Source organism: Oncorhynchus kisutch, linkage group LG14, assembly GCF_002021735.2.
Source record: "Oncorhynchus kisutch isolate 150728-3 linkage group LG14, Okis_V2, whole genome shotgun sequence".
NCBI classification, from domain to species: Eukaryota; Metazoa; Chordata; class Actinopteri; order Salmoniformes; family Salmonidae; genus Oncorhynchus; species Oncorhynchus kisutch.
In genome coordinates, this window is record NC_034187.2 from 46,720,525 (window position 1) to 46,731,460 (window position 10,936).

The 10,936-nt window shown below is 41.9% G+C and overlaps 2 pseudogenes; both read right to left on the minus strand.

Annotated features, from left to right (window-relative positions):
* Positions 1–2,232: 2,232 nt before the first annotated feature.
* Positions 2,233–3,027, minus strand: LOC109904488 (protein dispatched homolog 2-like; annotated as a pseudogene).
* A 393-nt stretch (positions 3,028–3,420) lies between these two features.
* Positions 3,421–8,032, minus strand: LOC109904487 (protein dispatched homolog 2-like; annotated as a pseudogene).
* Positions 8,033–10,936: the final 2,904 nt, after the last annotated feature.

Here is a 10,936-nt window from a genome sequence, read left to right on the forward strand (position 1 = left end):
TGGCAGTCTCTATTTGGTTGCAACAGGGTTCAATTCTCGGGCCGACTCTTTTCTCTGTATACATCGATGATGTCGCTCTTGCTGCTGGTGATTCTCTGATCCATCTCTACGCAGACGACACCATTTTGTATGCTTCTGGCCCTTCTTTGGACACTGTGTTAACTAACCTCCAGACGAGCTTCAATGCCATACAACACTCCTTCCGTGGCCTCCAACTGCTCCAACCTCCAACCGCAAGTAAAACTAAATGCATGCTCAGTCTGGTTAGACTGTAAACTCTCCTTCCAGACTCACATTAAGCATCTCCAATCTAAAATTAAATCTAGAATCAGCTTCCTATTTTGCAACAAAGCATCCTTCACTCGTGCTGCCAAACATACCCTCGTAAAACTGACTATCCTACCGATCCTTGACTTTGGCGATGTAATTTACAAAATAGCCTCCAACGCTCTACTCAGCAAATTGGATGCAATCTTATCACAGTGCCGTCCATTTCTTCACCAAAGCCCTATATACTACCCACCACTGCGACCTGTATGCTGTCGTTGGCTGGCCCTCGCTTCATATTCGTCGCCAAACCCACTGGCTCCAGGTCATCTATACGTTTTTGCTAGGTAAAGCCCTGTCTTATCTCAGCTCACTGGTCACCATAGCAGCACCCACCCGTAGCACGCGCTCCAGCAGGTATATTTCACTGGTCACCCCCAAAGCCAATTCCTCCTTTGGCCGCCCCTCCTTCAGTTCTCTGCTGCCAATGACTGGAACGAACTGCAAAAATCACTGAAGCTGGAGACTCATATCTCCCTCACTAACTTTAAGCATCAGCTGTCAGAGCCGCTTACAGATCATTGCCCATCTGTAAATAACCCACCCAACTACCTTGTCCCCATATTGTTTTTTTGTTTGTTGCTCCTTTGCACCCCAGTATCTCTACTTGCACATTCATTTTCTGCACATCTATTACTCCAGTGTTTAATTGCTAAATTGTAATTATTTCGCCAGCATGGCCTATTTATTGCCTTACCTCCCTAATCTTACTTCATTTGCACACACTGTATATAGACTTTATATTGTGTTATTGACTGTACGTTTGTTAATTCCATGTGTAACTCTGGTGCTGTTTGTGTCGCACTGCTTTGCTTTATCTTAGCCAGATCACATTTGTAAATAAGAACTTGTTCTCAACTGGCCTACCTGGTTAATTAAAGGTGAAATAAAAAAAATATTAAAAAAAACAAGGCTCAAATATAGCTCTGTACCTGCAGGTCTGCAACAGTGCTGTTCAGTTCCCCTAATTAATTAATACACACAAAATTGTCTTCACAGTTACCAAATTAATGTTACATTTCTTGGCATTGACTTTGAGCAACAGCAATGGGTGGTATGTTCTGACATTAAAATGGTTACACAATGTATATAGAGATGACTCCATCTCTGAACTATTTTTTGTGATTTGATGTGAATTACATCACCTTTCCATGTTAAGATAAAGTGAGGTGTGCCTCTTGTTTTAGTGGTCTTTGCCTCTAATCGCATGGCACAAGTTAATAGCATAGGCACAAGCATTGCAAAAGCGCACCTTCTCTCACATCTAAAATGTATTGGGAAATTATTCAATTTGTGGATCAGTCCAAGACAAAAAGGCCAGTGACTATCCAAGTTCCAGTGTCTGTCTAGCTGTGAATTTTCAACATTTCTAAATCCATTATGAAGAATCTTTGTCACATAACATTCCACATGAAGCAGTATCTGCATTAACTAGACCTGTTTATGATAATACTTTATCAAAGGATAGTTTCTGATTGAGCGAATGAAGCTGACAGACGATGAACTGAACACTTTTGCATGCTTAGATTATTTTGAAATCGCATTCAGTTTGTATCTTCCCTTGGCCCAACTCGTTTGATCCATACATCAGGCAAATCTGGTTTACTGTTTGGCAACATGACTGGTCCTTCACTCTGGCTTGTATGACCCCTCCCATATCCGGGAGAGGCTGTCTCATAGGTGGTCTCTCTCAGGGAGAGACGTAGGGTGTCTCTCTGTCCATTAATAAGGTGCCCTGGTTGTGATTCAAGTTCTCCCTCTGCTTTAATAGATATCTGTTGGTTTGAGGGCCCTGGTTCAGTATCACTCAGCCAAGTCTCATTGGAATCTTCTAGCGCGTCAGATGAACTCTGTGTTGACTGTCTTTGGCGCTGTTGGTTTGGGTAAAGGTAATTACCCTGGTCTTTATTGAAATTCCTTTGAACTCCCAAAAGCCCCTCTGACTGCAGAGGTCGAGGACCTAGGTTCTGATGCTGAGCAGGATGGCAGACCTTCAGTTCCCTGTTTAGATGAACATGGCAACATTACTTTACCACAGTTTTTTTAGGACTGAAAAAGCAACATAGGGATTGGAAAAAGGTGGCAAATCCACATGCTACACATTTCACCAGATGTAGGATTATCCCCAGCTTTCTGAACAACGAGGCAGTAGTAGGGTGCATAATGATGCCCGCACAGCAAAAGGCCATGGATCCAACTCTTCCAGCTCTATCAGCGTGTGGAGCTGAATTATATGATATGCAGTAGTTGGCTAAAAAGTCAAGACAGCCCAGCAGCAGCTGATATGCAGAGTGCCTCCACACCACTAAGCTGCCATTCTAGAAGGACAAGGAGACCGATGGTGACAAAAAAACACTTTCTCCAACAGCAGCAGTGCCATAAATACTCAGTGGAATATTCCATGTGGTCAGAAGAAGCAAGGCAAACGTTAGGGCTATGGAGAACCCAGTAACCACAAGGGTCTCTGAGTTTAGACATTGTTGCAAGTCAGTGTCAACTGGCTCCCAGTGGAGCCCTAGAAATGTATCCATTAAACCATGACACAATATCATTATAGAAAAGGGTGGTGTTACTAAAGTTGTAACTATAGCGGTGCGTAGTTCTAAATACCATTACCAGGACTTCTATTTGCCCATATGCCCCAAAATGTAGGCCTCCAACCCCGGACACATAACCCTCTGCATGCCGCTCGGCCACCATCATGCTCAGGCTTTGTTCAAAAACACCCGGTAGGTAAGGAAAAGGAATAGCGTTGCAGCAACAAAAAAAAGCATCCTCATTCTCGGAGCAACGTGGAATAGACACCCAGTCTATGAGTTGCTTGACAATACAGACATTGTCTGTTGAGCCTTTGTTTTCGGACGATGAGGGTAAATAAAAGCCTTGGTTTTGAACTCTTCCACACAATTCCACACGGTTTACTCATGTTAAACTCTGGATCCATAACTATAAAGATCCATTGCTTTTTGGATCAAAGGGAGTGCCATTATCGGTTGGGGTGATTCCCAAACAAGAGTTAATGTAAAAAACTGGTCCTCCCCATTCAACAGTCATTCAAACATTAATTGGTGGCAATATTCAGCATCATATCTTTCAAAGCGATGGCTGGAGTGGAATAACTGAGTTGCCCTGTTGTCTAAAGTTGGTAGTCTCATACCAGGGTCTACAGCTGAGATACATGTTCCACCTGCGGCCAACACTGCGAACCAGCAGACCCAAATGTAGCTGAACTTGACCACTCCACAAGGGAGGATTTTTCAGGGAAAGTACATTGGAGGTGTCGGACAGTCCCCGCTTCTGACCAAAGGTGAAGATGCATTGCCTTAGTGAACTTGTGTCCCAGAACCCGCCTGGGCTTTCCGTTCCGTAAGGCTTCCAGGTCTGAACAGTAACTGAGGCTGAGGCAGCCGCAGTGTAGCGCTCACACAAAGTGAGAGAGCTGGGCAACCACGCAAGGGCGGAGAGAGTACAGATTAAGTACGCAGTTCCCAGGTACACCGCAAAGCATCGCATTGCTGTGATGAGAAGAACATGGCACTAGAAGTCAGTCCTGATGCAAGTATCAAATATCCATCCTCTTGGAGAACTTGATTGACTCTCTTCTCTAGAGAAGCAGGTGGATTCTGGGATAGTTGTAGATTCCAGAAATTAATGAAAGTGAAAGTCTGGTTAGAGCAACTGCCGAACAGGACGAGAGCTGAAGCTAAGTTGAAGAATGTCAGCTGGAAAACCACTTTGTAGAAGAAATAGGAAGTCAAGAGCGAACTCACAATTGCGAGTAAAGACAGTGCTGATAGGAAAAGTGACCGCAAATAAAGGGCCATGGTGAGGAACAGCGAAACTACAGCCAGAACAGGGTAGATGGCATCCCTAGCCAAATAATACTTGAATAGGTTTTGCTTGATGCCTAGGTCCATTCCTGTAATAGTAGTGTTCTTGTATATAAGCTCAAGATCTTCAAGGCTGTTCATGTATATCTCCATCAAGTGATCTCCTTTTTCCACCGGTAGAAACAGGAGGCTATATTTCAGTGAGGGGACCTGATATTCTATTGTCTGCCGCCCTAGAAAGTCCTTATCAACCAGGTAATGCAATATCTAGAATACTGCACGAGTGTTTGCACCGAGTTGGCACAGATGCACAGTGACCTTGCTTGCCCCTCTCTGCACAATACGCCACCAGGCTTCCATTGTGGTAGTATGCGGTGCAAAAGCGGAGAAGGTGAAGACTCTCCGTCACCTGCAAAGATGTCAGGCTTAGACAGGATGAGGCATTGCTGAGAAATGCCAAGGTAGTTTCCCAATGACCAACTTGGACAGTATCCGCCCCTGATCATGGCACCGTCCACTTCCAAACAGATATGTTGCTTGCAGAGTTCTTGGAAGTGGGGTTGTGAATGAATCTGAAACATGGAGAAGAGAATTTTGTCATTTTAACACATCTATGGACTTCTATGATAATTTATTCTCACTCTACCCATGGCAAAAACTATAATTATGTTCCATCTACCTTTTATTACAAGAGCAAAATGAAAGGTGCAGTTTTTTTTGCAACTTATCATCAAGTAACTTATTGTCAGTAGCAGGTAGCCTAGTGGTTAGAGTGTTGGACTACCAACCGAGAGGGTGTAAGATCGAATCCCAGAGCTGACAAGGTACAAATCTGTCATTTTGCCCCTGAACAAGGCAGTTAACCCACTGTTCCAAGGCTGTCATTGAAAATAAGAATTTGTTCTTAACTGACTTGCCTAGTTAAATAAAGGTAAAATAAATCAATTGTCAACCAATGGGGATCCATTAACAACTTTATTTTCTTTCAAATTAAGAATAGCACACCATTTTGTTTATTATATCAGTGTCTGCCAAGTTCTGCATCCCAGAATTGTCTTTAATTTGTTTGTTGGCTCCCTGATTTCATGGTCTGGTTCGTAATGGTGGAAAATGGCAGATGGTCTGCTGATTTAAGATGAGTAAAGACCTAGTCACCTACCCTGACCTGCTCAATCTCACACATGGAGTAGATCGCCTTCATGCTCTGAAGACTGGCATAATTTCCCGAGCAGAAGACCAGTGACCTGTGATACCACAGATGGTGGCAAGAACATGGCACCCCTCATCATCATCTGTGCTCAGTCTTCACTTACAAAAATGGAGCTAGAGTGACTGCTTATATTCTTGCATAACTGAAAGTGAACACTTGAATGATGAATTAGTGGGTCAATACCTACAGTTGAAGTCGGAAGTTTACATACACCTTAGCCAACTACATTTAAACTCAGTTTTTCACAATTCCTGACATTTAATCATAGTAAAAATTCCCTGTTTTAGTCAGTTAGGATAATCACTTTATTTTAAGAATTTGAAATGTCATAATAATAGTAGAGAGAAATATTTATTTCAGATTTAATTTTTTTCATCACATTTCCGGGTGGGTCAGAAGTTTACATACACTCAATTAGTATTTGGTAGTATTGCCTTTAAATTGTTTAACTTGGGTCAAACATTTTGGCTGGCCTTCCACAAGCTTCCCACAATAAGTTGGGTGAATTTTGGCCCATTCCTTCTGACAGAGCTAGTGTAACTGAGTCAGGTTTGTAGGCCTCCTTGCTTGCACACACTTTTTCAGTTCTGCCCACTAATTTTCTATAGGATTTAGGTCAGGGCTTTGTGATGGCCCCTCCAATACCTTGACTTTGTTGTCCTTAAGCCATTTTGCCACAACTTTGGAAGTATGCTTGGGGTCATTGTCCATTTGGAAGACCCATTTGCGACCAAGCTTTAACTTCTTGACTGATGTCTTGAGATGTTGCTTCAATATATCCACATCATTTTCCGTCTTCATAATGCCATCTATTTTGTGAAGTGCACCAGTCCCTGCTGCAGCAAAGCACCCCCACAACATGATGCTGCTACCCCTGTTCTTCACGGTTGGGATGGTGTTCTTCGGCTTGCAAGCCTCCCCCTTTTTCTTCCAAACATAACGATGGTCATTATGGACAAACAGTTCTATTTTTGTTTCATTTTTGTCCCCATGTGCAGTTGCAAACCATAGTCTGGCTTTTTTATGGTGGTTTTTGAGCAGTGGCTTCTTCCTTACTGAGCGGCCTTTCAGGTTATGTCGATATAGGACTCGTTTTACTGTGGATATAGATACTTTTGGACCTGTTTCCTCGTACATCTGTTGTTCTGGGACTGATTTGCACTTTTCGCACCAAAGTCCCTTCATCTCTAGTACACAGAACACGTCTCCTTCCTGAGTGGTATGATGGCTGCGTGGTCCCATAGTGTTTATACTGCATACTATTGTTTGTACAGATGAACGTGGTACCTTCAGGCGTTTGGAAATTGCTCCCAAGGATGAACCGGACTTGTGGAGGTCTACAATTTTTTTTATTGAGGTCTTGGATGATTTCTTTTGATTTTCCCATGATTTCAAGCAAAGAGACATTGAGTTTGAAGGTAGGCCTTGAAGTACATCCACAGGTCCACTTCCAATTAACTCAAATTATGTCAATTAGCCTATCAGAAGCTTCTAAAGCCATGACATAATTTTATGGGATTTTCCAAGCTGTTTAAAGACAGAAGAACTTAGTGTATGTAAACTTCTGATCCACTGGAATTGTGATACATCGAAATAATTGTTGGAAAGATTACTTGTGTCATGAACCAAGTAGATGTCCTAACTGACTTGCCAGAACTTGTGGAGTGGTTGAAAAACTAGTTTTAATGACTCCAACCTATGTGTTTGTAAACTTTCAACTGTGACTGTTCATTAGACCTGCAATTGCACTGATATGCTTTCACTTGTAGCCACAGTGCTGCCGAGGGAGACATTCACCATCAGCGGGTCAGGGAAGTCTGGTAGGGGACCAATTAACAGGCCGGCCATCTTAGGAGGACCACTGCACACCCGACGAGCACCGCCAGAGGATACTCCACTACCACCTGGGAGTAACTGTCAAGGAAATGCCACAGGAAAAGAGGCTCTCTTTGCATAATTAAAGTACTATATATCTCTAGGAAAATCTAAGTAAAACATTTAACATTAAATCTTGAGACATTGGTCACCAGTACTCATATTTTGAGTCACACAATACTATCTTGAGCTTATGACCGTGTTGTATAGCTAAATTAAGAGCTAAAGATTGTTGTCCTAATTACTACCATGCACTGAGTACAATTGGACGCAAGGTAAATTGTTGGTCATTTTTATTCACATAATGATCTTATTGTCGTGGAAACTGACTTTCTAGGGATCCAGTAGAGTCTGTCATCCCTAAAATAGAAACATAATTCTGTGTCATTGACCTTGTTTTGAGATTATATTTTTCCATGATAATATGCTAATGTATGTACAGTATATATAGACTACAGAGCTGACTGTGACCACTTGATGCTGTTTGGACTTGTGGGGGCCACCGCCGTCATTGGGATGGGCTGCAGGTGCAACTGGTCTTGAAAGCGCCCATCGAGCAGTCGGCGTGAGGAGGACACACAGTAATTGGGTGTGACTCCAGACACGCATTGCCTTTACAGTGACATCGTCGGGTCTGTGGCGAATCGTTGGCATCGCCCTGTAAGACTTGGTGGTAGAGCTGGGAGGAGGAGGGCCTGGAGAGGCTGCAGCTGTCAGACTGGTCCCCTTTGGTTTGGATCAGAGTCGCCCGGGCCTCCAGGCACACAGTGTTGGGAGGACACAGTGACATCACCGGTATCTCACTGTCAGAAGACAGACCGAGGGATAAGTGTATTTCTGTATAACCCCTACAGTAGCAGTGCTTGCCATTTGTCAAATGTACACTGGAATTTTCAGTAATCAATGGTTGCCTTGAGTAGGCAAACCAAATTCATTGGGTAAGGAATGACATTTCTAAAGTATTGTTGCGTTGCTTGAAGGCCCAATTAGGCAGAGATGCTCCGCCTGTCCACATTCATAAGAGAGTCCCGTGGATAGGGACTGCAGCGGATGAAATGAACAATAACTGATGTTTATGGAAGAAGTGGGTAAAGATATTTTTAAAAATCTTCCTCGTGTTGTCTTTAGGCCTAACGCAATTACTAATGGTGCATGACGTTGTCATCTCTGGTGGTCAGCAGAGTTTCAGCATGTACAATGTTGATGTCCAATTCCTAAATCAATCACTATTTACTGAACTACATTTACATTTTAGCCATTTAGCAGACGCTCCTATCCAGAGCGACTTCCAGGAGCAATTAGGATTAAGTGCCTTGCTCAAGGGTACATCAACATATTTTTAATCTAGTTGACTGAGGAATTTGAACCAGCAACCTTTTGGTTACTGGCCCAATGCTCTGAACCGCTCGGCTACCGGGAGGACTGTAGAAGTCAGGGCATTCATACTTGTTGCCCTTCGCAGAGCAGTGCAGAGCTGTTGTGAAGGAAATTGTCAAGAAAGTGAGTGTGTGTCTATACAGGAATGCAAATTAATTACTTAAAAATCATAACGTGATTTTCTGGATTTTTGTTTTAGATTCCGTCTCACAGTTGAAGTGTACCTTTGATAAAAAATTACAAACCTCTACATGCTTTGTAAGTAGGAAAACCTGCAAAATCGGCAGTGTGTCAAATACTTGTTCTCCCCACTATAATTGACATGGGAGACGTTCTATCAAAGGTTGATATAACAATGTATTTTGGTCTAAAGTATCAGCTGATACTTTGCTGTGTCCACCAGAAACAACCTCAGTTTGGCAGTGCTGGGCTATTTGCTAAATGTTGATGTTACATAATATTTGGATCTAAAGAGGATGTTGATTTGCTGACACTGCTGCTTTCATGTTTGCCCGATACTGCTACTGTGGCCTGCATAGCTGTGGGAAGTAGGGGTTCTGGAGGTGCTGTAGCATCCCCTGATAAATGTAAATCATCTTGCCATAATTAGGCTATATAAATAATATTTTTTCATACAATTATATCACTCTTGTCTATTTTGAAAATCATTCAAAAATATTACACCAGAGAGCATAATTTAGCCACAGAGGATAAATAGCTCAAAAAATAGCTGTTGATTAAGTTTTATCATAAACCCTTAGTCGGGAAGGCTGCAATTTGGGCAGCACACGTGCCAAATATAGAACAACTTGTTGTATTGTGGCCATAGACATGTAATCCACAGAAGGGTTTTGGAACCTCTAACCCTGGCAATTTGACCATTAAACACATGGGTACACTAGCAATGGCTGCCAGTCCTGACTTGAATTGGAACCGCCATCTATGGATTACATTTCTATGGCAGTCAGTTTGCCTTTCGCACATTTCTAAATACAATCGCGAGAAGAATGTACAGTTTGGAAAGCAAATGCCTACTGCTGAAAAGAGAAGACAAATATGTCTGTAGAAGCTAATAATGATGCTTAGCATTTTTAACACTACAGTTGACCAAACAAGTCCTGCAGGCTCTAGTTTTATCTAGTTTTAATATTTAGAAATCTGACATAAAGCCATAAACCTGTAGCCTATGTCTGCATAATTTATTGTGAATAATAAAGTATTGTCACATAACTAGCCTATATAATAGGCAATACTATCCCTTTAGGTCAGATTTGCAGAAGCAATTGTGAAATTACACCTTGTTGGTGTAAATACAATACAGAAGACATAAACTACGCCTAATATTTTTGAATTGTGGTCCCAAATGTTTAGATTTGGGAAATAATCTTAGTTTTGCTTCCAAATGGAATTGCAGTACTCCATTAATTCAAGTATATCTCCAGCTCATATTCCTAGGCGGTAACCTGTAGTTCTACCACCACCGTAGCCATCAGGTGATGACGCCTTTCTGCTGATACACACTCTGCTGTCCTTTGGTGACCTGTAGTCAGAAAAGGCACCTGGGACAAGAGAGGGAGAGCAAGTGTGTTCTTCCTTGGGTTACTCTATCTTCTGCTCTGGTGAATGATCATTGGCATGCCAGCTGGTCTGTGTCAACAGATTAATCATAATGCAGACACCTCATCACTGAACCCATTAGAGTAGGCTGGAGGAAGGATCAATGGTATTTTTGACACTGAGGCACCCAGTGAGCAAAATTGGTTAAAAATTTTACAAAATTTAACATCTTTCGCACTGTCTTCCATAGAAACACAGTCTGGAAATCAAACTTTATCAACGACTTGTCAAAGTGTCCAAAAAATGTGATTTCAATGGTTCAAGCAAAGCAGTCAGTTTCCTAGAGAAAGCACTACTTTTTGATGTATGCCTTAGTGCTGAGATAATTAGATTACTGACTATAACATTTGAAATATGCCTACACACTAGCGTATTATGTGAAGAACTTGTTGATGTATTTCAAATTTAGATATACATGTTCCAAGCGGCCCCTTTTTTGGGAGAAAACATAGATTTCATATTAGTTCCCCAAAAACTTCAAAGGCTTAACTTTGAATAACATTTTAAATATGGCTTTTAGTTCTTAAGATACATCAATATATGTTTAAGTAGGCTAAGGCTAGGCGTCCCGCTAGCGGGACACCTGCCGACAACATCCGGTGAAATTGGAGGGTGACCAATTAAAATAAATAATCGTAATATTCAACATTTATGAACATATAAGTATCGTATATCGTTTAATAAAAGCTTAAATTCTTGT